Raw genomic sequence first — 27,629 nt, 5'->3', positions numbered from 1 at the left:
AACGACACAGCGACAGCAGAAGCCCCTGCCATCACTCCGACAATGTTTGCCGGCATACCATCTGTCCCGACTAGCTCGCAACCGCTAGAAGGAGTCCACCAAGGGACTATTTCGACAGTGTGGTCTGTTCCAGTTTGTTCATCCGGAATAATATCCGGCAACTCTTATGTTGAGACTCGCCAGATTGATCCATTTAGAGGTCAATTCGGGCAATCCAGTCCACAAGGACAAACCATCCCCTTGAGTTCCGGATTGCTACCGTATGGGGGGCAGTATGCCCTTTCATTACCCCCTCCGGGAGGGTATCCATACGGGAGTTCACAACAGTATTCAGGTTATACTGGAATTACATCAAGTGGTTCGGTACCTATGCTACCTCAACAACCGAGGGTTGTATATTCTATGCAACAGTGTGTACCTATGTCGAACATCCTGACCACACCGGCTATTGTAACAGTGTCACAAGTTCAAGCGATGCCTGTTATATGTCAGCCTCAGATTTCTCAGGTTGTAATGCAACAACCCCTTGACCCTGGGACACAACCACAATCGCCAACTGGTGGGGCGACATAGGTTCAAACGGGTACAATTACCCAACACCTTGGTCCAACGGTTAGTATATCGCAACATAACATGGCTTCACAACCATGGCTGGTGCAATACCAACAACCACAATTCCAGCAAGTGTACCAAAGTTTTGAGCAACAGATCTTTGCGAACAGTGGACAACCGTATATTCAAAACGGCCAAAACCAACCGCTTTACAGTGGTCAAACCCACCAACCGTATCAGTCATACCAACATCAATTACTTTATGCTAGTATGCAAAGGTCCACTGCTCAGGCGATTCCATCGTACCCTGGGTACGATTCACCTAACCTAAATCAACAGTTACCATTCGTGGCAACTTTAGAGTTACCCGATTTACACCGGTTAACCAACGATCCGATTGCTTACGCCCCTTGGTGGCCAGCGATTCCTCACAAACTTCCATCTGACATTCCTAAATTCAATGGAAATCCAGGTGAAGACCCATCGAATCACGTGATGAATTTTCATCTGTGGTGTTCATCAAACACCCTAAATGATGATTCGATAAGGCTTCGCCTTTTCCAGAGGACGTTAACGGGTCCAGCGGCAAAATGGTATATTGAATTACCTAGAGCCTCGTTCGACAATTTCAGCTCCCTAGCCACGACTTTCTTAACACATTTTCAATTACCGATAAGGTATGAAACGGGAACAGAAATATTAACCAACTTCAAGCAGACAACTGCCACTCATATATCTGATCATATACATGAGTGGCGTCGTCGTCGTAGAATGGTGAAAACATACGTTCCCGATCAGCTGTTAGCTGAATGGTTTATAAAGTCGTTACTTCTTGCTATAACAGAAGATGTGGCGAAGGGGGGGGGGTCGTAACAGAGGAGCAAGTTATTGCTCATGCACAATATCTAGACTTAGTTTATACTCAGTCTGGCACGCTCTACAACAAAATACCTGACGCCCCTAGACCGGAATTCTCAATTCCTCCTCCTCCTAAATCAAATAGTGACTCTCATGCCGGTGATGGCGTGATTGGCATGGCAAACGCGAAATCGACAAAGGCTTCATCTAAGAAAACCCGTAAGAATTCAGATCAAAATGCAAAAGAAGAAATTCTTGCTTCGGAAGTAAATGCCGTATCAGTAGATAAAGGCAAAGAAACCAAACAACTAGGGAGCAAGAAGAAACAAAACAACGGGAAGAAGAAGAAACAGGGTGAGTCATCCCCTAGAAAAACTTCTTCAAACCCTCCTAGGAAAGGGAAACCAAAAAGTCCATGTCAGATATGTGATGAGGATCATTGGACAAGCAATTGTCCATACAGAGCTGAGCTTAAAAGGTTCTTCAAAAGTTCGCAAACCTCAGCTGTGTTAATTGATCCGTTTCCCAATCCAGGTCAAAATCTGGTTGGTAGTGGAAATGCTTCCCCGTCGCAAGTGCTCATGTTGTCGGTTTCAAAACAGCGGAATGATGCTTTGATTTCGACAAGGAACAAAGATTACGGGAATCCATAGGTGTCAAATGACAAAGGTAAAGATCAACCAAGTAGTTCGACAACAACTTCGACAGAAGTTGTACCGCCCATCATTCCTGAATTAACAATAAAACCTCCAAAGGGAGTAGTACACAATTCGATGTTTAATCCTCGCGCCAGAGCAGCGCAGCATTATAACATAGTAGAAGATTTGGCCCAATCGCCATCCGCTATGTCGACTCTTGAAGTACTACAAAATTGCCCATCCCAAAGGCAGGCTTTGTTATCAACTATTGGTGGGGTTGATCCTAAGGATTCCAATATTGTATCCTTCGACCACAAAGGATACGATCCTCAGTTACCAGCTCAACTAGCTTTCCTTATCCAAGTGAAAGCCCTCAACAAAACTGTTCACAGAACAATTATTGATGAGGGGGCATCTACATGTATTATGTCGATGAGTTGTTGGAAAACATTAGGGTCTCCGAACTTGTCGCAATCTTCGACGACATTGAAAGCATTCGACGGAAGGACCTATACCCCGTGCGGTATCCTTAATAACTTGAAGGTGGAACTGGGAGGAAAAACAGTAGAAATAGATGTTGAAGTCATCGATGGGAATCTGGACTACAACATCCTACTGGGAAGACCGTGGATATATGCCATGGCAGCTGTAGTGTCGACTTATTTTAGGAAGATTGCATTCCCTTTTCAAGGAGGGATTACGATCGTCGACCAACAAGACTTCCTCCCTAATGGTTCACAAGTTATAGGAAGCATTCCCATGATCCATGGAAGCAACCATTCGCTTCAAGACATCAGAGTAGGCCTACTGAAAGACCCCACATTAATGGGAACTTTCACACTTCCACCTCCATTCTATATAGGAGAAGTAGCATTGGTAAAAGCCTGCAACATGATATCTTCCATGAAGATCTCAGAAGACGATATCGACATGGATCATGCAATGGTTTTTCCCCCAAGCCCTATAGAAATATTGTAGCAATCAATGTTTCGGGCATGGGAGGTGAACCCAAATCAACGCTCATCAAGCGTTTGGGTAGATAGGTCTAGAGAATATGGTACCCCATTAGATCCTTGGTCGAAAGTACATGGGACTGACGAAGGAATTCTACAATCAATGTTGATTGAGGGGGCACCATGGAATGATTGCCACCATCGTTCCCTTCTTCCGGAATATGAAGAAGATACTCAACAAGACCTTTACCACCCTTCAGTTTTTGAATTCCTATCAAATACTGTAAATACAGTGGATTCCGAGTGAAACTTATCCAATATAGAAGAGACAATAGCCATAAATATCTCGTCTAAAACAAATGTTGTAGATAATATTTATGTCGGCAAAGGTTGTTCTTCTTCAGAACTGGAAATATATAACGCTCTTTTTCGCGAGTTCAGAGATTTCTTTGCTTGGTCATATGAAGAAATGCCAGGCATCGACTCGAGCATCGTTGAACATGAAATTAAAATGTATCCTGATGTCAAACCAGTAAGGCAACGGCTTCGGCAGGTGCACCCCAAGAAAGCCGCTGCCATTAAAGCAGAAGTTGAAAAGCTCCTCCATGTTGGTTTCATCTACCTGGTTCCTCTAACCGATTGGGTATCAAATATTGTCCCTGTTATGAAGAAACAAGGGACAATTAGAGTGTGTGTCGATTATAGGGATGTAAACCAAGCTTGTCCGAAGGACAACTACCCTACACCCTTCATCGACCAGATAATTGAGGAATGTGCCGGATGTGAAATCTTTTCATTTATGGATGGATTTTCCGGGTATAATCAAATAAATATCCGCCCACACGACCAGTCAAAGACTGCATTCATCTATCCGTGGGGCACATTCACTTATCGAAAATTAACCTTTGGTTTAAAGAATGCAGGGGCGACGTTTAAGAGGGCAATGAATTATGCCTTCCATGACATCAAGAACATCGTTCAACCATACCTCGACGACCTTCCGGCTCATTCGCGAAAGCGGACTGATCATCCGCAGCATTTAAGAGCGATATTTCTACGTTGCCGACACTACAAGATAAGACTCAGTCTGCACAAATGTGTGTTTTGCGTCGGTTCTGGTCGTTTACTTGGCTTTGTAGTCTCTAAGGATGGGATTCAGCTCGACCCTTGCAAGGTTCAGGCAATCATTAATTTGCCTCCACCTTCAAATTTGCTTCAGATCCAGAAACTCCAAGGGAAAGCAAACTTTCTGAGGAGGTTCATTCCAAATTACACAGAACTTGCTAAAGGTTATACTCGTCTTTTGAAAAAGGATGTACCTTTTGTCTGGGATCAGGTGGCGCAAACTTCCTTTGATGCTCTGAAAGATTCTCTAGTAAAAGCATCATTAATGTATGCCCCGTACTATCAAAGAAATTTTAACCTGTATCTGGCTGCAGCATATACGACCATTGCGATGGTTTTAGTTCAAGAAGTTGATGGAATTGAACATATTATATATTATTTAAGTAAAAACTTGAATGATACAGAAAGCAAATATTCTTATGTTGAAAAGCTAGCACTCGCTGCTATTCAAGCGATACAAAGATTTCGACATTATGTCCTCTTTCGGAAAACTACCATTCTATCAGATTGCAACCCCATGACTTATATATTGTCGCGACAGTTGCTGGGAGGCAAGTATTCAAAATGGATAGCAATCCTTCAAGAGTTTGATCTGGAATTTGTAAAATCCAAATCAAAGAAAGCTTTAGTTTTCGCAGAATTATTGTGTGATCTCCCATCGTCGTCCAATGATGAAACGTCAGAAGAGTCAATCGTGGACGAAAGTTTGTTTCTGATATCTGCAAGCAATGAGTGGTATGGAGATATAATAATTTATCTCCAAACCCAAAAATTCAGGCCTGACACCTCTCACTCAGAACAAAAACGTATACGATACCAAGCGAAAGACTACATGATCGTCGGTGATACACTTTACCGTCGTGGTATCAATACAGTTTTGAGGAGGTGCCTCACCCATGAAGAGGCCGAAAAAACCCTGAATGAGTGTCATTCAAGTGCGTGTGGGGGGCATCAATCTGGATATGCTACAGCACAGAAAATCTTACGAGCAGGATACTTCTGGCCAACCATGTTCAAAGATTGCATAACCGCAGTCAGAAGTTGCCATGCTTGTCAAATTTTCGATAGCAAAACCAGAAGACCACCCGCACCTTTACAGCCAATAGTTGTTGTTGCGCCTTTCGCCAAATGGGGCATTGATTTCATGCAATGTAACCCCACCTTGACCGGGGGGCATGGGTATATTATAGTCGCTGTTGACTATTTTACCAAATGGGCCGAGGCGATGCCTACATTAGATAACACTGGTGAAACAGCTGCCCTTTTCTTTTTCAATCATGTAGTCGCCAGGTTCGGCGTACCACAGGCTATAGTTACAGATCATGGATCGCATTTTCGCAATCACATGATGGTTGAATTAGCTGCCAAGCTAGGGCTATCTCACGACAGCTCTACCCCGTATTATCCGTAAGCCAACGGACAAGTTGAAGCAATCAACAAGGTCCTGAAGCGTATGTTGCAAAGGATGATCGGGGTTCACAAAAGAAGGTGGCACCTAATCCTGTACTCAGCCTTGTGGGCTTACCGAACATCGGTAAAGAACGCGACCGGGTTCACACCTTTCCAACTGGTGTATGGCCTGGAAGCAATCTTGCCAATCTAGTGTGAAATCTCGTCTCTTAAACTCGCAATTGATCTCCTCCCTGGAACTTCGGAAGAAGAGGCTCGTTTCTTGGAATTAATCCAATTGGATGAAACCCGTCGTGATGCCGCTTTGGCTAATGAAGCCCATAAGAAACGAGTCAAGGCGCAGTTCGACAAAAATGTCAAACCCCGTGTCTTCTCAGAAGGTGACTTGGTCTTGCTTTACGACCAAGAATCTGATAAATTGGGAGTAGGTAAATTTAATTCTTTATGGATGGGCCCCTATATTGTTAAACGAGTGTTAGCAAAAGGAGCCTACGAGTTAATGGATTATGACGGAATTCCACTGGCGCAACCCCGTAATGGGTTGTACCTCAAGCGTTACTATGTTTAAATAGTAACCTGTATGCTTTTGTTGTATTTTTTTTTCGCTAAAGTGTTTGTTTTGGTCGAGTAATCCACCTTTTTACATTTATTGTAGATGTCAAACCTTCTGGAGACATGTGTTGGATATGCCGACGGAGCGAGTCGTAGTTCGCGGAATCTATCCTCCGCAGCCTGGGCCATTTTTGATCCAAGCGACGAGTTAGTAAGTTTCAGAGGTGTGTGTATTGGGCAATCAACGAATAACATTGCTGAGTATAGCGCGTTGATAGAACTACTCTCTGATGCCATCACCCATGGTATACGCCGACTAATTGTCAGGCTAAACTCACAACTCGTAATACTACAACTCAATGGTATATATTCCGTTCGCAATCCAGCTATTTATCGCATGTTCCTAAGGGTTAAGATTTTGGAAAGACAGTTTGATTTAATTCAATACCGGCATATTTCCAGAAACTTAAACACATTAACCGACTCATTAGAAAACTATGTGTTAGATAGACATTTGCGACATCTATAAAAAGAGACACATTATCAATGTTGTACATATGGATCATATAACTCAACCAAAATAAACCCCGAAAATCAAAATATATATATAAGCTGTTTATCGTTCATACATAATGTTCTGTAACCAAGACAAAATTGGTCATATGACCCAAAAACTCAAAAATGCTAGGGGGCACCCTAGCCTAGTGATGCTCATGATAGCACGTCACAGCCTGTGCAATCATGCGCAAGAGACGAGTCCATCGTCTAGGCACACCAGTAGTATGTCGCTGCAACTGTAAAGGTAACTCATCAATCCTCACATCGGGAATGTCGAGAGTAAGGCTCTCAACCTACTCCTGCACAGCTATAAGGGTCTCGGCCACGTCAAGGTCGCGGAGAATAACCCTCCCAGCAGTCTCCCCTGTTGGGGCAGCAACTGGCGCTCTCGGGCGAACTGCTGGACGAACAGGACCAACATCTGCATGCACACATGAGTTTGATTAAAGTCTTGATAGAATAAAGCACAAGGACATTATAAATAATAACAGTAAACAGTAATATGGTCAAATATTTTACCAATAGCGCCCCACTGTTCGCCGTCCGGCAATACCGATTCCGGATCACCTCGGAAATCCATACCAACATATGGATACTCTGAATAGACCATCTCCTGACGCTCGAACCACCTGAAGAAGGTATCAGTGAAAGAAATCTGAGATTGACCAGCATGCCTAGACATGTGATCAACCCATCTCTGCATGCGTGGCTCGGTAGGAGAAGGCAAGTCGAGTGCGATATACTGAGGCTGCATCAGTGGAATTTTCTCCAAGGCAAAGGCAGTCAGTATAGAACCAAATCCAAAGTTCTTCAGCTTCCTGTCCTTTACCTTGTTCAGATGAATTTTCATCTGAAGAAGTACTGCATCACACCAGTTGAATACTTTCGATTGGAGACACTCCAAGGCGTGCTGCACATAAGATCTGTTGGCAACATGAAGAGATGCGCTACCGACCATCCTACCAATAGTATACAAAATGGACCTGAGAGACCTGTCAATAATATCATGGATAACAACCTTGCCATCTCTACTCGGCTGGGATCCCTCCCTACAATACTGGCAGACATAATCTCTCACGGAGTCATTCCCTCGGGCCGAACCTGACAAAGAAATGGGGGCACCCCGCCTCGACAAACCAGTCAACAAGTAAATGTCTACCATGGTCAAAGGGATGGATTTGCTCCTGATCTGAAATACATGGTTAATAGGATCCCAAGCATCAAGCATATACTGCAGTAAAGAGATCTGTGCTCTCATACTAGAGATACGGAAGAACTTCAGCAGGCCACAGTTCCGCAGCGCGTTCACCGTGACAGAGTCATGGAGGGCAATCATGACCTCTTCTTCATGTTCTCGTTCTTGCCATGTGAGGGTCATTTTGCTCAAAAGTCCCTGCAAAACAAACAAGAGAAAGAGTAAAGTCCTGGATTTGATGAGAAACTGACAAAATTTCATCAAAAACTGTGCAATAGAACTGTTTTTTTGTGATCAACGCAACAGGTTAGTGTCCCACCTGCATTGAAGGTCAAACTGCCTTCATGCAGCTTGACATTCAACGCAGGTTTCGAATGGACTGCCTGCGTTGATGGCATAGTGCCCTAGCAAAACCCCAGGGGCTCATGGGAATAGGAAAACAGGCAAAGAATGGAAAAAGGAAACCATGAAAAGAAAGAGCTAGAGTTTAGCTCCTACCTAGTCCAGACGGCGCCGAAAATCGTCCGCAGAATATCCCGGAATCAGCTGGTGAAAATCAAGGGGGAAGAGGCACCTCCAAAGCTCCAACAAACCAAGTTCAAATGAAATGGTAAAATGAGAGGTAAAAACACCTTTTAATTGCTTTTTATGTAGTTCAAAGTGAAATATTAGGGTTCTAATCTCATTTTCATGCAAATGTTATTCATTTCTAACTAGTTTGATGCAGCAATTGAAGATACAGTACTATCTTTGAAAAGGGCAAAGCTAGTCATGGTAAAAAATCAAAATTTGACCATATAATATCGAGCAGTTTTAGCACACAGTTCATGCTCGTTAAAAAATAAACGCAAGATCCGAGCAGTTTTAGCACGTAATTCATGCTCGTTAAAAAATAAACGTAAAATCGAGCAAATGTTTCCACCCGCGTTTAAGCTCGTTAAAAAATGAACTATCCCGGTAAATAACCACTGTGAATGTAATATCATCAGCCATTAAAGCCTTGGTCGTGTTTGCACCGTCACCTCCACTTTTCATTTGGCCGATCGTTCACCTCCATATGATTGTTTACCCATTTTGAGGAACAGCTGCGAAGAGTGATTTCACCTAGCCATCCTTGTGACACTGCCGTGATTGGAAAATTCCAACCTGTACCTAGAATCAGCTACTAACCATGTTTATCACTCGTTCCTCAAAAGACAAGTCTTCTTTAAGCTCTTTTCATTTGACTCCTAAAATATGAAAAGATTGCCGAGTTCTGGCCTTCCAGCTCGTTAAAGCGACCGGAAGAGCTATCCCTCCTCTAGATTTTAATATTTTTGGACCTGAGGGATTATTGCACAAAAAGATCGAGCGCTTGTTTTGTTCGGCTCGTTAAAACTATCGAAAACTCATCCCTTCTGTATTGTTTTATACTTTTTTGGACTTAAGGGATTAGATGACGAAAAAATAATTTCGGAGTTAACTTTATGTATCTTTTCAGACTCTCTAAAAATGAAAAGAACCGAGTTATCCTTGTCGTTAGACTTGTTAAAATCATTAAATAGTGACAAACTTGTCTTTAGACGAGAACGAGTTTCACTATCGCTAAGCTCGTTAAAACATAGCGATGGGCTTGCCCGAAGGGCAGGTTATAGAACAAGCATATGTTATCCTCCTCAAGCTTGACAAAAATAAAGAGGTACTGGTCAGCAATGACTGGGGAAAAATTGGGAGAAACTAAAGAAAACTTTGATGGTAGCAAGTCGCTCTTGAACATGACACTTTTCCTCTGTACCACAATCGGGTTGGGTTGTTTCATTCACCGGTCACATCCATGGTCTCGCCATACCATCCATATTTGGGGTAATGCTACCGATCCATCATATCAGTGTCGCCATATGTTCAAGAGAAGTCGTTTAGAAAAAAGTCAACCGTGTCCCATCCACTGCCGTACATTATCCTTCATCCTTTCATGACCGCCACCCTGAATCATATGTCACAGATCATTTTCACCTCCATTAAAATCATTAGCTCCGTTCCGTGTCACTGATGTGGGACTCATCAAGGCCCTCCTTTGACGGATCACTTCTTGTCGACATCAGCTCATTATCCAAGAAGTTGATCTAGGAACAACCCCTTCAGTACTTTGAAGCTTGCATGCCACAATGGCAAGTTTCTCACTTCCAGCGACAGGTATACATCAATGACCTTCGACCAAAAGATTTTGCATGGTGTTCGACGCCAAGTCCTTTATTCACACCACGTAAATTGTACTGCAGTACCTTGAGGGTCATTATCATTATCGGTGATTCCTCTCGCGCTTGTTAATGGTTTACATCATTGACCGGTAATCAAGCGATGTCTTTCCATGTTCGACTTCATAACAATTCTCACATGGATCGACTTGTACTTAGAGTGAAGATCGAACGAGTTTGAAGACCCCGGATCTAGTTTCATCCATCCGGGCTGCGATATATATTCAGGAAAGATAAAGACATTGACATGTACATCATTGCAGCAGAAAATCATCCTACTCAAAGGATGATAATTTCATCAAAATTATCAGTCTACCATCAGACGATTGTCTGTTCTATGTACAGAAAAATGAATTTATAAAGCTGAGCATGGGAATGCCCGCCTCAGCTAGATCATGAAAGCAGTATGAAAAATAATGTATTGTATTGTATTGTATTACAGGTCTCCTCCCAACATTGGATGAACTTCAGATCCCCCTGATAAAGCATTTCACCCGATAAATAGCCTCATACTTTAGGGGGCAACTGTTATAGACATTTTTGTGCCTTACAGCATTGAGCATGAAATGTCCATAATCTAAGGGATCCAAAGTCCCTAAACATGTTATTCCTACCCCTAGAGGAACAAGGCTAACAAACCACAGCAATTCATAGAAGTTCTCCACCAAAAAATGCTCAAAACAAGTCAATTCAGGATCATTTCAGTGGCTACACTAGCTGTTTGCACTGAATGTCAAAGCCAACACTGGCTAACTGCATTGAATGTCAACTGGAACAAAGGCTACTTGCGTTGAACGAGAGTGGACAAGTGGCAAGCTCATTTCTCAAGGTGTCAAAACCCAGGAAGCTTCCAAAATGACACTTGCCTCAGGGAATTCGACTGGTGATGAGTAAGAGGTTCCAAATCTCCAAGTGGAAGCAAGAACCTCCAAGTGGACTCAAGAACTGACAGAGGGAGAGGACACTAGTTAGATCTCAAGCTGACTCATCCTCTCTCCAAACATCTATATATGGATCTCTCCTCCATGAGATCTAGAGGCTGGAATTTTGTTATTGCAAAGAATTGCTATTGGTTTGAGACTGGAATCATTGGGTGCTTAATGCTTTGAAGGGGGAAAAGAGAGGAATTCCATTTGCTGGGAAGGAGATGCTGGATTGGAGCCCTCTGGGTTGTATCTCTTCCTGAAACTTGTTGTTCATCAATAAAGTTATCTTGGTTTCTCCTATATGCTGGTGTATTTTGATGTATGAATGTATTAGTGTATTTGGTTTATTTCTAATCCTAAACTAGTTATGAATGTGAATATCTGTCTTTGTGTAGTGTTCTTCTCTTGTCGCAAGTAGCTGTTCTCTTGTCGCAAGTAGATGTTCTCTTGTGATCTTGCAGGAAGTTGAAGCTGGATAAGCAAGAAGGCAAGTAGCTGTGAACACCCAAAGAGAAGAGAGACCGGATCGAGGGACAAACGGAAGACACCGGTAAGTCTATTGATCTCTCTTCTTTCACATTTCATAAAGGAAGAAACCAGCATAGCTGTACTCGTTTGTTGCTAAGGCACTATCACACCTTAGGTGGATAGGATCGTCCTGCATAGGCCTTTTTCCCCACAACACCAAATGAGCTCCCTTGTAGCAAATCTGCAAACAAAAACAAGCAAACAAATTAAATAGCACCTGAAAAGCCAATATCATAAAGCATATTTAACACAATGATCAAGGAATTCATGAAACAAATGACATAAGACAATTTGTTGAGAAAAATGAATCTAATTGTATTAATTCAAATCAAAGAAGAACTTTACAACTTGTGCCTTGATGTTGTACAAGCTCCTCCCAGGGTCCAACAAGAAGTCTCCTCTACTTTGACAAGTTTCACTCTCTTCCCAATGAAGCCAAAAAGGTATGTGATCTCTCCTCTCAAGCTTAACTAGGAAGTCTCAATTCCACCAGCATTTACCCTTAAAAAATGTTCAGCTTCTAACCTCCCCAGCAACCAGCCCAATGCCTTAATTTATAGTGCAATGGAGGGAAGTTACTAGGTCCTCCTTCAAAGGGATAAAGCCCTCCTTCAAAGGGATAGGTCCTCTCATCAAGGGATTAGCTCCTTCTCTTTTGGGATGCATGAACCACCTAAGAGCGACCAATCCACGTCAAAATTCCTTCTAGAATCATCTAGAATTAACCCAAAGTGAGTTTTTTACAATAAACTTGCGCCCTTTTTACTTTCACAGGGGTCCGCACCCACTCCTTTAGGGACAGAGCGGCCAAGTCCGCAGGTATTGTGAACAAGGGGTTGGGGACTGCAGGCAACAGTGAGAGAAAGTGCAGAACCATAGCTTTGTTGATTTTCAATGTCTTTATCTCATTTTCAAAGCTTGACTTGAAGAGCTGAGGTCTGAGACTTGCTTAGGAGGACAGCACAAGTGATGATAGACCCATACTGACTGCGAATAGTCATGGTGACAATAATTTTGTGTAACAGATTGCCCCCTAAAGTGTGAAGTCTGTAGTAGATGAGGATTTCATTTATCATTTGGGAAGAGTGAAGTAATTTATCATTTCGAGGATCATCTTATGGAGAGCCCGATCGGAACTTGTAAAAAGCATTCAATGCAAAATATATATATGAGATCATATCATTGCTGAGATAGGCATTCTCATACTCAAATCAAAACTGACTAGAAAACTAACTGCTGCTCTGATATAAGAATGATCTTGTAATACATCACAAGTATAGACACATGTAGACACAGTATGGACGCAACCATCTGTTTATGAATAGTCCACAATATAATGGATACAAAATTCCTCGCAACCTGGATTGTGGAAATTAGATCCAGGGTCTTCATTTCTACTTCCCGAAACAGTATGATTCTATCCATGCGAATGAATTTGTTGGAGTCGAACATGGTAGAAACCACTTGATTACCAGTCAATGATGTAAACTGTTAACAAGTGTGAGAGAAACTACCAATAATGTCAATGGATCTCAAAGTACTCAGTACAATCCATGAAATGCGAATAGATGTGTTGATGTCGAACATGTCACGGAGTCCTTTGATCGAAGGTCAATGATGCAACCTATTGTCGAAGGCGAGAAACCTGCCATTGAGGCATGCAGATCCCAAGGTACTGACGGTTTCTAGATCATCTTTCCAGATAATGAGCTGAAGTCGATAGAAAGCGATCTGTCGTAGGCAAGCCCACAACACGAAATCATAGATCAAGTTGAAGAAATGTAGTTGCAAGGATTGACTCAGGGATGGTCAAGATGGATGACAAATATTTTGCAGATGAATGGCTTATTGGCACTGACCTCTTGAAGATATAATGACACAACAGATGGTTTGGTGACAATTGACCCAAAGTTAATACCCAGAAACCGGCTGAAGACTTTCAATGTGGTTTGATCAACTGTTAGGCAAAGGATTTCCCAACCCAGGTGAAAAAATGTCATGTTCAAGAGTGGTTACAAAGTATGACAAACAGGCTCATTTTTCTCTCTTTTCCCCCACCATTTCTGGCAAGTACCTCTTTATTTTTGACAAGCTTGACGAGGATAACATTTGCTTGATTATAAGCTCATCCTTTGGATGAGTCCAACTTAGTTTAAATTCGAACCCTAAGAAGGAGTGGTTCGTTCCTGTTTGTAATTGAACAAGTCCTTTACTGTTAAATTTTAACGAGTCCAGTATAGGAGAAACTCAGCGTTTTTCAATTTTAGAGAGTCTAAAAAAACCTAAGAAGACTCCAGGGTTGACCTTTTTCGTAAATTTGTGTCTCCCAAGCCCGAAAAAGTATAAAATAATACTTGAGAGAACTGCTTGATCTTTACGACCAAGGATTACTTTTCAATTAGTGCCTCTGATCCGAAAAAAGTAAAAAAAAACGATCAATGACACGTTGTTTTATAACCAATATTGAATTTGAAACGACAAAAATCCGGCAATCCTTTCATGTTTTTACGGTCAGAAAAAGAGCTGTAAGTGGACCGTCTTTTTAGTTCTGTTTTAACAAGTTTAAAAAGAAAAAATCGGTGATCTTTTCATGTTTTAGGAGTCAGAAAAGAGCTTAAAGGTGACTCTAAATGTTTTTTCGTCGAAAATGACCGATTTCGCCTGAAAAATCCGTTATCTTGAACAAAAATGCAAACATTACTCATACCTGTTTGAGATGGATAAAAATGCTACAAAAGTTACCTTTCTAAAGTGAAACATAAACAAATTTACAATTCATTTATTCAAAAAACTTATAAAAAGGGCTTTCGTCAATTCATCTTTACCGTTTGAGATTTGGGTGAGAAAATAGTGCTTTTGGTCGGAAACTTCCCGTGAAGATTGCGGAAAATCCATCTGTTGGAATCAAGTGCCGTCTCCTCCAGGTAATCCACATCATCCTACTCTTCAATTTGATCCATTTCAATTTGTTTTTTAGGGTTTTATTTCATTTTTTAGAGGGTTTTTAAGCTAAAAATCCGTGTGCGGGGTCCCACAGGCATAACACTCGCAACCCGCGGACCCCGAATTTTTCTCAATGGGGAAAAAGTCAGGGGCCCACACCTTCCGTGAAGGCAAGGTGTGGACCCACGCACTATCTCTAATAGAGAGGGCGCAGTCCCCGCAGCAAGGGTTTTTAACCCTAAATTTCTCAAAATTGACCCAAACAATTCAATTTTTTGCATTCTAATTCTACTTTTTGTTGGATGTAGAGTATACATCATGCTTGATTGGCAAGAACAGGAGCATGAGGACGTAGATCTTGCCGCGTTAAATCACCAACCTTCGATTGATGCATTGAAGGCATGCGGCTTGTACAAATTCTGGGCCATACTTGGCATGAGGGCCCAGGTGGACTTCTTGCAGTGGCTGGTAGACAGGTGGAGCATACAGGACCAGTGCTTCTTCATTGGTGGCCACCAGCTCGAAATTGAGCCGGAAGACATATGCTTTTTGACTGGTTTTCCTAAGAGAGGCAAAGACTTGACTCTATTCGGGACTAGGCCAGGTGGCCAGTCTATCGATAGCCTCCGACTAGAGTTATACAACAACCAGGCTAGAGACAAAGGGATAGACATTAAAACCATATCCTGTCCTGAACTCATGGTGATCGCGTTTATTGTTACCAAGCTTTGCGGGAGTGCCACACTACATATAGCCACCGGATCCCAGATGCGGATGGCAGTTGACTGCTTTCGAGGCACCATCTTCAACTGGTGCGATGCTGTGTTGGCTAATGTAAAAGGCCAACTGACCAAAGCCAAGAACGGACAATTGAAGACCTTTGGATATGGTGCTTTAGTTGTGAGCTTTGGTCTGGAGAGGGTCCCAATTTTGGTCCCACAGCACCTCACTGTTGGAGCTGGACTTCCTCGACAGCCCAAACTGATGCGATGGGTTGCAGTTATGACCCGTCATCCTGACAAGGGGACAGAGGTCATTCGATTCAAACCTGAGTATTTCTATTGGTTGGAAAACTAGGTTTTTTCTATTCAGGACTTCCCTTACGCTGGGGTAGATTTTCGCGGTGACCCAGACATGGCTCTTCCACCAGGAGAGCAATGGGATGACTCAGGTAAAATCATTTTCAACATTTTTCTATTTTAACATTTTTTGTTTTTATCTGGTCCCAAAACTGATAGTAAAAGTTTCAAATGCAGATGTGGGTCACAGCGACCAGCCGCTCTCCAGCCTTACGAGAGGAAATAACCAGCTGCAGCGACACCAGCCCTACAGGATGAATCAGCAGAGACCTTGGCCGAGTTGGAGAGTCATCTAGAGTGTTTGATAGGGGACATTCCAAAGACCGGCATAGATGAAATTCCTCGTTGACTACAACCCTATGTGATTGGGGTCCCAGGACCTTTTAGGAGGTTCCTTTGTAAGGTGGCCCGTACAGTGGTTTCCTATCGAGATCATCACCAGTGATAGGATGATCGCCTATTGTAGACACATATGACATTTTTGCTTTTTGTACTTATCATTTTTGCCGATCATAAGGTGTTTTTCAACCTATGATCGAAGACGATGTATATTATGACACACTCCTATATTATACTATATCACTATTACCGGATTATCTTGTAAAACATGTTATGGAATGCTTTTAAATTTACATGTATGATTATTGCAAATGTCTACTTAACACTCGAGAAGCAATTGCATCTGCTAATGTATTTAAAGATCTTAGAATATGTTGATATTCAATATAATCAAATTCACGTTCCAAGAGATGCACTCTCAAAAATAATCTCAATAACACTGGATTTCTAATGGCATATACTCTATTAAGCTGTAATACAATGAGTTCAGAATCTAACCTCACTATCAAACTCCAAATCCCAAATGAAATAGATTCAGATAATAACTCAATCACTGCACTATACTCTGCAATGTTGTTCGTTGTTTGACCGAGGCTTACCCCATGCATAGATACCAACTCGTCAGAGGGTGAATAGATAACCCAAGCTGCGGAAGAAATGTTCCATGTATTACGACAAGCACCATCAACAAAACCAATGTATGTTTGGAGAGGCATCGACATCTACAATATCAAGAGTAAAACCAAGATAAGCAGGAATAATGACGAAAAACACTCTCTAAGCTAACCACAATTTTTAAACTAAAACACACCAGCTAGAAAGAAAAATATCCTAACTAAAAATCTCCACACCCATTCTTTAAGCATAATACCTCTTCAGGTAAAGACCATTTTTGGGTTTACCTAAAGAGTCCCCGTCAAAGTCTACCAATTCATAGGCCCCTTTTGCTAGCCTTTGCTTGACAACATAGGGACCATGCCACATAGGAATGAATTTTCCAGCGCCTAATTTATCATTAGCTTGATCGTACAATAAGACTAGGTCTCCTTCCGAAAAATTTCAAGGGGTCACATTTCAATCATACTGAGCTTTAAGACGTTTTGCATGAGTTTCGATCACCAATGCAGCATCACGTCGATTCTCATCTAATTGAGCCAATTATAACAAATGTTTTTCCTCTTCAGAAGTGGCTGGAAGTAACTCGATGGCCATTTGCAATGACAGGATTTCGCATTCAATGGGTAACATAGCTTCCAGACCATAAACTAGTTGGAAAGGAGTGAACCCTGTTGACGTTTTTTCTGAGGTTTGATACGCCCAAAGTGCTGAAAATAGCATGTTATGCCAATTCGACCGATGAATCCCAATGATTCATCGGATCATGATGACTAAAACTTTGTTGATGGATTCAACTAGACCATTAGCTTGTGGATAATAAGGAGTTGAACTATCGTGACGCAAGCCAAGCTGGCATGTAAGTTCAGTCATCATAACGTTTCGAAAATGATGCCCACGATCAGTGATAATTGCTTGTGGAACACCAAACCTAGCAATTATATGATTGAACACGAAAATTGCAGTTGTTTTACCGTCTGCCTCAAATGTAGGCATCGCCTCGGCCCACTTGGTAAAATAATCTACCGCAAGGATGATATACACATGCCCCCCGCCCGAGTGAGGGTTACATGTAATAAAATCGATACCCCGTTTGGCGAAAGGACCAATGGCAATTATAGGGTAGAGAGGAGTAGGTGGAGCGTGCATCTTTCGATCAAAATTTTGGTAGTTGTGGCATTTTGGGATCGCGTTAATACAATCTTTAAACAAAGACGGCCAGAAGTAGCCAGTGCGCAACATCTTTTGGGCTGTGGCATACCCAGACATATGACCGCCACACGCTCCAAAGTGACAGTCATTTAGAACCCTTTCAGCTTCCTCGTGAGTTAAACAATGTCGAAAAATAGAGTCTGCCCAATGGCGATAAAGAGTATCTCCAATAATTCTGAATTGTTGGGACTGGAATCGTATTTTTCGACGTTCTAACCTTGAAATTTCTGGCCGAAAGGATTGGGTCTGGAGATAAACGATGATATCCCCATACCACGGATCTAAAGTGCTGATTAGAAGCAAGGATTCATCTGCAATGGGCTCCTCCACCGCAGTTTTCGTGTCAGCACGCGGGAAGTCTCACATTAACTCCGCAAAAACTAAAGATTTCTTAGACTTAGACTTTTTAAATTCCAACTCGAACTCCTGCAGGATCACAATCCATTTGGAGTACTTGCCCCTAGCAATTGCTTGGTCAAAATGTAGATCATAGGGTTGCGATAAGAAATTACTATAGTTTTACGTAGTAAAATGTAGTGACGAAAACGTTGGACAGCTTGAATAGCTACCAATGCCAATTTCTCCACATGTGAGTATTTTAGCTCAGTTGGATTTAAAGTTCAACTAAGGTAATATATCACATGTTTAGTACCGAATTCATCTTCCTAAACTAACACCATTCCAATGGTGGAATGGGAGGCGGCGAGATACAAAAAGTAGTCCTGGTTGTAGTTGGGAGGATGCAATAACGGTGCATGGGTCAACGCATGTTTTAGTGCATCAAAAGATTTCTGAGCTATCTCATCCCAATAGAATGGAGTATTCTGTTTCAACAACCGGGTAAAACCCTTTGTAACCTCGGCGTAGTTAGGAATGAATCGTCGTGAAAAGTTTGCTTTCCCTTGCAAACTTTGGAGTTGGCGAAGACTCGAAGGAGGAGGCAATTTGACAATAGCTTCAACCTTTGAGGGATCGACGCGAATTCCAGCTTTCGAAACAACAAACCTAGCAACCGACCCGTTTCTATATAGAAAACACACTTGTGTGGATTCAACCTAATCCAATAATGCCTACACCTCATAAAGATTGCTCGTAAATGGATGAGATGATCAGCTCGATGTAATGAATGAGCAGGCAAATCATCGAGATATGGTTGCACAATGTGCTTGATGTCATGAAATGCATAAGACATGGCCCTTTGAAAAGTTTCCCTAGCATTCTTGAGCCCGAAAGGTAATTTGCAATAAGCAAATGTCCCCTATGGACAAATGAAAGCCATTTTTGGTTGATCGGCAGGTAGAATATTGATTTGATTGTATCCGGAAAAACCATCCATGAAGGAGAATACTTTGCTGCCGGCACAATCATCAATGATTTGATCGATATAGGGATTTGGGTAATTGTCCTTTGGACAGGCTCAATTAATGTCCCTATAATCGAGACATATTCTTATTGTCCCTTGCTTTTTGTTAACAGGAACAATATTCGATACCCAATTCGTTAACAGAATCGGATAAATGAAACCTGCTTTGAGTAATTTTTCAACTTTTGCTTTAATAGCAGCAGCGTTTCTCGGGTGAATCTGACGCAAACGTTGCCGGACGGGTTTAGCGTCCGGGTAAGTTTTGATTTCATGAACAACAATTGCGGGGTCAATTCCTGGCATTACCTCATACGACCAGGCAAACATGTCGTGGAATTCTTGAAATAGGGCCTTATATATTTGGATTTCATCTTCCGTACATGAGGCACCTATACGAATGTTTTCAACAATTCCAAGCTTAACCAAAATATCAATAGGAATAGTTCAAGAAATCTTTCCCAAATTTAACTTGGAATCAGGATTTTTCATTGGACTTTGAGGTTCCTTGACATATTCAGTCGTAAAAATTGATGAGAAATCATTTTCAAAATGATCATTCTCGGATAAAAACGAAGATCTGTGATGAAGATCTTCCCATGGTAAATCATCGACACATAGGATTTCACGAATTTTCTCATCAGTGTGAACAAGTTCAGAAAACGTCATTGAATCCGAGTTTGATGTGAAAAGTGATTCCTCATGGACCACATTCATTAAGTCAATTTTGGTTGAAAATGTGTTGGAAAACGATTGCACGGCATGATACACAACTTCATATGGACTCAAAGGCATAACATCACCAAATGAGGCTATCTCAGATTCAGAAGGTACGATCCAAGGATCATCATAAACAATGTTGTCTGACGAAATCATATGAATGGTTGCAAAAGAAGACGATGCGTTGATCAGAGGAAAAGGAAAAGTTCCCAGTAAACCGGCATCTTTAACTAGTCCTACTCCAACATCCTTATACGGGATAGTCATTTTGCCGACATTCTGAATGCTTTCAGAAGAGGCTGGGTCGGATGAAAAGTAAGCTAGCTGGTCTATTGTTACGATCTTCCCATTATGAGGAAAATTTATAACCCGAAAGACCGATGAAACGACAACTGCCATAGTGTAAGACCAACTACGACCCAAGAGAAGGTTGTAATCTAGAGGGGCATCAACTACCTCCACATCTAGATTAACAGTTTTACCTTCAACCCCTATAGGTAAATCCTGTATAATGCCAAAAGGGTGAAACCCATGGCCATCAAAGGCCTTTAGAATTGTCGGGGATTGATTTAGTGAAGGAGAACCAAGCGATCTCCAACATTGTATCGACATAATACATGTTGAGGTTCCCTCATCAATCACAGTCCTATGAATAGGTCTTTTTTTTACTATCACTGGGATCTGGAAAGCCATTTGATGAGGTAAGCGCGATGTACTATTTTCTAGATAAAAAATTATTAGGTTCGAGTCCTAAACGTCAACAGCTCCTATAGCCGACAAAAGTAATTTACGATGTTCTGGACATGATTGCAGCACTTCCAAAGCCGACATTGCTGAAGGTGAAATAGCTAAATCTTCAACAATGTTATAGTTCTGAGCCACTCTCGCGTGTGGATTGAAAGCTGACTTTCGAAGTATACCCTTGGCGGGCAGTTTGATTACTAAGTTTGGATTAGGTTTCTTGATCTGTAGTGGATCGGAACCGGGAGCTGAGGTTGATGGGTTAGAATGAGAAGATTCTACTTCTTTACCATCAACAGGACTTTTACTTCCATAATCATGTGATCGAGTCGCAATCCTAACATGGGACACCATCAATATGGGTTCTACATTGGCACTTGAGGAAGAACCTATCATCTTACTGTCTTGACTTGGAAAAGGATCCTTCAAAACAGCAGGTGTTTGGGAACCTTTGACAATCTTCACAACCTCTACACGATGAGGGCAGTCTCTTGTAAAATGCTCTTCGTCACAAATGAGACAAGGATAACGAGGTTTGTGTTTCCCTTTCTTCTTACCACCGGATTTTGATTTGGCTGTAGATGACTCTACAACATGAATATCGGTGGAAATTTCCGCGGAAGAATCTCCTGTCGGGGAATCTGGCAGGGTTATAATAGGAGAAGAATTATTGGAAGACTTCTTCTTACTTTTGGTATTAACCGTACCAATCATACCGTCAGCGGCATGAGACCCTGAAGGAGCTGCAGCGATTTGATTTTGCTTAGGAAGATCGGGGATTTTCTCCTGTAACATACCTGACTGAGTATAAACTAAGTCAAGGTATTGCACTTGAGCAATTACTTGGTCCTCAGTAACGACTCCGGCCTTAGCTACATCCTCAGTGATCTTTGGCAATAAAGATTTTACAAACGATTCAGCTAAGATCTGATCCGGAATAAAAACCTTCACTAAACGCCGTCGACGTCTCCATTCATGAATGTGATCTGAAACGTAAGTGGACGTCGACTGCTTTAATGAAGTTAGTAATTCCGTGCCATTGTCATATCTGACTAGCAACTGAAAATGAGTTAAAAATGAAGTAGCTAACTGACTAAAGTTATAAAAAGTGGCTCGCGGTAACTCAATGTACCACTTGGCCGCAAGACCAATTAGAGTGCACTGGAAAAGCCTTAAATGGATTGAATCATCTGAAATGGAGTTAGACGCACACTAGAGGTGATAAGTCATCACATGGTTCGACGGGTCCTCTCCCGATTTACCTTCAAACTTAGGAATATCACTAGGCAACTTATTCGGCATTGGTGGCCAAAACGGAAGATAGTTAATGGGATCGTTCATTAGACGCGACAAGTCAGGCAAGTCCAAAGTTGCGATAAACGGTAACTGACAATTAGGGTCCCTAAAACTCTGGGTCATGAGACCAACCCCAGGAGGAGGATATCCAGGATAACTAGGAATTGGAATTTCGTTTGGGATATTGTATCCTCCCGGAAAACCAGGATTAACCGAACCGTACTGGGGTTGTTGAGGTTGTTGATATGTATACCCAGGGTACGGTTGATACTGATAGACTGGCTGCTGTATAGCAGGATCGAATTGGTACTGTCCCTGGTACGGTTGATAAGTAAATTATGGTTGACTTGTGACAACCGTACTTGAACCAGGTTGTCCTATAGGCATCTGAACCGAAGTTTGAATTGTGGATCCAGACAGAGGTAAAGATGTCTGAGGAGTTGATACAGGAATAGTAGAAACCGGAGCTGTCGATACTCCAGAAGTAGGTGGGGTTGATTGAACAGATGTTGCAGCAGTTGCAGTAGCCGTTTGAGGCGGAGTACGAGGCATACTAGGCCTAGGCTGAGAAACTACCGAAGGTACAGAAGTTTGAATAGTAGACTGGACAGGTTGCTGGGGTGAACCAGAAACTAAGGGTTGTCTAGTTTGAGATGAGAACTGTACATTTAGTTGCAAGACCTGTTGAGTTTGCGATGGATCCCACACTAAGTTCATTCCGGGGTACGGACCCATAACAGGTTGAGAATATTGAGGACCATAACCAGGTTGAGGGCAGGGTTGCTAATTCAGAGGTACATTTCCAGTTCCTTGAACATATGATTCACCGGAGGGTGGTAGGAAACCTTGGTTCAAGTACTGACCTTGGGGTTGATAACCCTGAGGCACGTACTAATACTAGGGTTGACCTTGAGGTACATATTCATACTAGGGTTGACCTTGAGGTACATATTGAGTCTGGGGTTGACCTTGAGGTACATATTCATACTGGGGTTGACCTTGAGGTACATATTGAGTCTGGGGTTGACCTTGAGGAACGTACTGTCCCATAGGTATGTACTGTCCTTGAGGTTGCCCCCCAGGTGCAAATTGGGTACCTTGAGGTTGCCCCCCAGGCGATACTTGAGGATTTTGAGGTTGCCCCCTAGGTGGTATCTGGCCACCTTGAGGTTGAGGATTATGAATAGTACCTGAGATCATGAGAATATCTTCTACACTCAACGACTTAGTACCATTATTTCCAGTTAATAACCCTTGTTCAATGGGTTGAGGAGACGCTCCCACAAAAGTACCAGAAAGTGACTGATACCAAGAGGGAACAGAAGGACCACCATACAAAAAGGATTCTGGCGATTGAGAAAACATGGGTGACTGTCTTGACATATTTAATGGAGGATAGTAACCTCTAGGTGTTGGGTGATAAGGAATACGAGGTGGTGAAAACTTAGTCCTGGGTTTTCCAAAAAAATTGTCAATGAGAGATACCAAGCACTGCTCCTAGGTGGACTGTAAAAAATTGCTTCACACTCCCTAAGTTCGATGACAGGTTGATTTTTAGGGATAGGGATGCCTACTTCTTCTTCCGAAGTAGCAAGTTCTTCAAAAGCTATAAGTCCAGAAGGAAGATTTTGGGTAATTATTCTTTCTACCCTGGGTGAACCAGGACCACTAGAAGTTGGAGAGGTAAATCCCAATGTTGGAGTAGCAACAAATTCACTTTCAGGTTCAGATATTTCAGGTTCCTCACCTATATCACTAGTAGATGAAAAGCTACTAGTAATTTCAGAAACAGACACCGATTGTTGATTATAATCTACTACTAAAGCTTGAAAATTAGGATGTACCACCAAAGAAGACTCTCCTTCTTCAGGTGACCCAACTTTACTGTCTCTAGGAGTTACGAGGGCTCTTAACCCTTCAGGTTGGCTCGGTGAAAACTCAGGAGGTTGGCCCCGAAGTCTGCGGGACTTCCTCGGTAATTCATCCACGATTAAAAATTTTAACTACTTCACACCAAAACAAAGTAAAATCTCAATGAAAACCACCTAAAGCCTCTAAAGAACCAAACAAATTTGAATCACATGCCTAAAGAATCTAGGAGATCAAACCACAAACAAACAGTAACTTTCCGTACTGAAAACACTAGTTGGTGATGAAACCCAACGTCGCAGAGTTCAATACAGAAATGGCGGTTGGAACAGTTACCCCGACAACCTGCTTAATGAATAGACTAGCACAAGTTCCTCCACTAAACCGTCTTGAGTAAAGAGAACCCCCCAGAAAATCCAAGTGAGTCTAGCCGACGTCTGCTCCATGTACAGTGGGATCTTCCCACCACTGTCACCTTAGGAAGAATCCTATAGAATATGGTCACTAAGGTTACCAATGGAAGCAAATATACCCGGGGGAACAGTCTACGATCCGATACGCATGCAAGGGTAGAGTAACTAGCTCAATCCCCTTGAAGGCTCCTTGACATAATCCAAGGTTTACGAACAAGTGACCCTAGGCTCCTCGATAATGGTTAATCCGAGGTTTACTGTTTTTAATACGTGAATATCTAGCGTCGTTCCCAATGAGGAAGGATTGATTCCCACACTGGTTCGGACACGATCTCGTGCTTCTCCTTTAAGAGGATCTTTCCCAGAGTATATTTGCAACAATTGGATTTCTCTCCTACCGCAAGATACAGCTACTCATTTGTTTTACTGTCTTGGAGAGTTAATTACTCCCTACTCCAAGACACTAGCCTAAGCTATGTTGGTGTATCAGATCCCTAGAAACAAAAAGATTACTAGATAGATTTTACTTTAAGAGTTATTTTTATTGGTTTTTGTTTAAGTCAAGAAGTGCGGAGATGAAACTCGTGGTGTGAAAACTCAACTCGAAATCACTAAAAAATGCACCTAAGATGATTAAGCAATCTTTTCCCTTCAATGAACTTCTAGCTAGGAAAGAGTTTGAGAATGAAAATACTTGTAAGCACAAATATTTCTTAACCAACAAATTAAAAGAAGAGTTTTTTGTCTTTTCCAATGCACTCAAAACGAGACAACTAGTTATTTTCACAAAAAATTCCCTTTTCTTTCAAAACACTCAAATACTACAAAAACAAACTTTTTCAAAAGAGATTTTTTATTTTTTATAAAACACTCAAAACTATGGAACTAACTAATCTTGAGATCTATAAACTATAAAAAACTATTTGAAGTCAAAGCTTACAAGATGTCTTTTTCAAGGATGTTTTACTTAGCTATAAGCAAACTAAGGACTAATTTGTCCAGAATCACAAATCAGTCAAAAAACAACCAATTTTTGTTTTCTTTTCTAAAAATGAAATCCAAACTTTTAACACAAGCCTTTTCAAAGTTTCGTAAAGAGAAAACACAAGGTGGATTCCTCAACAAAGGTAGATTTTGCAAATGGTCAGACTCATAAGAAGGCTAGTAAAAACCAAGGTGATCTGAGGCTTCTACAGCTTCTAAGCTTAGAGCTACTACAAGACCAAAATGAAAACCAAACCCAACAATCAAAACTTCTAGGAATTTCACCTAAAACCCTAACACAAATGGAATTAATCTAAGAAAAGCTTCTGACAGGTTATATGCAAGTCTGGGTAGGGGATAATAACATCTAAACAAAAGCTAAGATGACTAATATAGAAAATCTTAGGTTTTCCAAAATTTTGACAGGGTTCGTAGGCCTACAGTTCACACAGGTGTGGTACCGCTCTGTGCTAAAAGAAAAAGTGCAGATAGGTCCGCACTATGTCCCAAGCCGAGGGTGCGTTCCTCTCCCAAAGTTATGAAAAACAAAAAATAATCCTAGATCTACTAAATCTACCCAATTCCACACACAACCAGCCAAAAACAGAAACAAAAACATAGTTTCTCAGGTCAAAGTAAAAACAAGGAAAAAATCAAGTCCCCAGCAGAGTCGCCATTTTGTCACACGGAATGAGTCAATCTTGCAGGCAAGATAGACCTTCCTAGAATCTGACGATATCTATTGACAAGCAAGCCAATCAAAAACTATCTTTCTCTAAATATGCAATTATAAACAAAGGCAAACAAGTGTTTAGGCCTACCTTGGGTCCAATGCAAGTTTGTGGAAACCTCGATCCTTTGATCCAAATGAGCTCCCTTGTAGCGAATCTGCAAACAAAAACAAGCAAACAAATTAAATAGCACCTGAAAAGCCAATATCATCAAGCATACTTAACACGATGATCAAGGAATTCATGAAACAAATGACATAAGACAATTTGTTGAGAAAAATGAATCTGATTGTATTAATTCAAATCAAAGAAGAAATTTACAACCTGTGCCTTGATGCTGTACAAGCTCCTCATAGGGTCCAACAAGATGTCTCCTCTACTTTGACAAGTTTCACTCTCTTCCCAATGAAGCCAAAAAGGTATGTGATCTCTCCTCTCAAGCTTAACTAGGAAGTCTCAATTCCACCAGCATTTACCCTTAAAAAATGTTCAGCTTCTAACCTCCCCAACAACTAGCCTAATGCCTTAATTTATAGTGCAATGGAGGGAAGTTACTAGGTCCTCCTTCAAAGGGATAAAGCCCTCCTTCAAAGGGATAGCTCCTCTCATCAAGGGATTAGCTCCTTCTCTTTTGGGATGCATGAACCACCTACGAGCGACCAATCCACGTCAAAATTCCTTCTAGAATCATCTAGAATTAACCCAAAGTGAGTTTTTTAGAATAAACTTGCACATTTTTTACTTTCACAGGGGTTCGCACCCACTCCTTTAGCGACAGAGCAGGCAGGTCCACAGGTATTGTGAACAGGGGGTGCGGGACTGTAGGCAACAGTGAGAGAAAGTGCAGAACTAGAGCTTTGTTGATTTTCAATGTCTTTCTCTCATTTTAAAAGCTTGACTTGAAGAGCTGAGGTCTCAGACTTGATTAGGAGGACAATACAAGTAATGATAGACCCATACTGACTGCAAATAGTCATGGTGACGATATTTTTGTGTAACATGTAGATCTGTAGAAAATGATAGAAGCAAAACTTGCCAAAGCTCTGATCTATGCAATATACACAGTTAAACAGTAAAATGGAATAGTAAAATAAGCACAAATAACTCCAATAATCCAATGGAAACTAGATATATAAAGAATATATTTTATTAAACAACTCCTTTGAAGGGAAAAAGTAATGTTACTAGTCCCTCTCTATGGGATGGGTTCTTGGTTATCCTTAATGTGTTCAGCTTTTCGTAGAGTCTCTCTCCTCTATAATGTGTAAAACCCATCAAACAAAATGTTTGAGCTCATTGAGAACTCAAATGAAAAGTAGATGGTGTGCGACAATGATAATAATCAAAGTTACAATAGTGAGTGCAACAATGAAAATGATAAAAAGTGAAGAATGAATGTAAAAGCCCTCTATTTATAACAAAATATTAGGTTATCCTCGAATAATGAACAATAATAAAATATTATTAACCCTATTCCAGAATTAACCAATTGGAATATTTTATTATATGTGGTTTGGAGGGAAAAAGTATTTCATTCACTTCCCAACCATCTCCTCTATTTATTGATCCCATGAGGTTCTCACTTATTCACTCATCTAATCCTGATGATGAACCACAGTGGTTGGTTCGAAGCGTCAATTCCAAAAATGTGAATGCGATGACTCCAGAAGATATCACCATACAAAATATAGATCACAGAAGCCTCAGATCTATAGTATTTAAACTTTTATCTAGAAATAATAACATAAATAAATGCTTTATTTATCATCTCAAGAAATATGGTCAAGGAATAATAAAA

The sequence above is a fragment of the Pinus tabuliformis genome, chromosome 8 (genome assembly GCF_031772625.1).
Source record: "Pinus tabuliformis cultivar Carrire ecotype Pingquan chromosome 8, CPIR1, whole genome shotgun sequence".
Taxonomy (NCBI): domain Eukaryota; kingdom Viridiplantae; phylum Streptophyta; class Pinopsida; order Pinales; family Pinaceae; genus Pinus; species Pinus tabuliformis.
Note: the sequence above shows the minus strand (reverse complement) of the source record.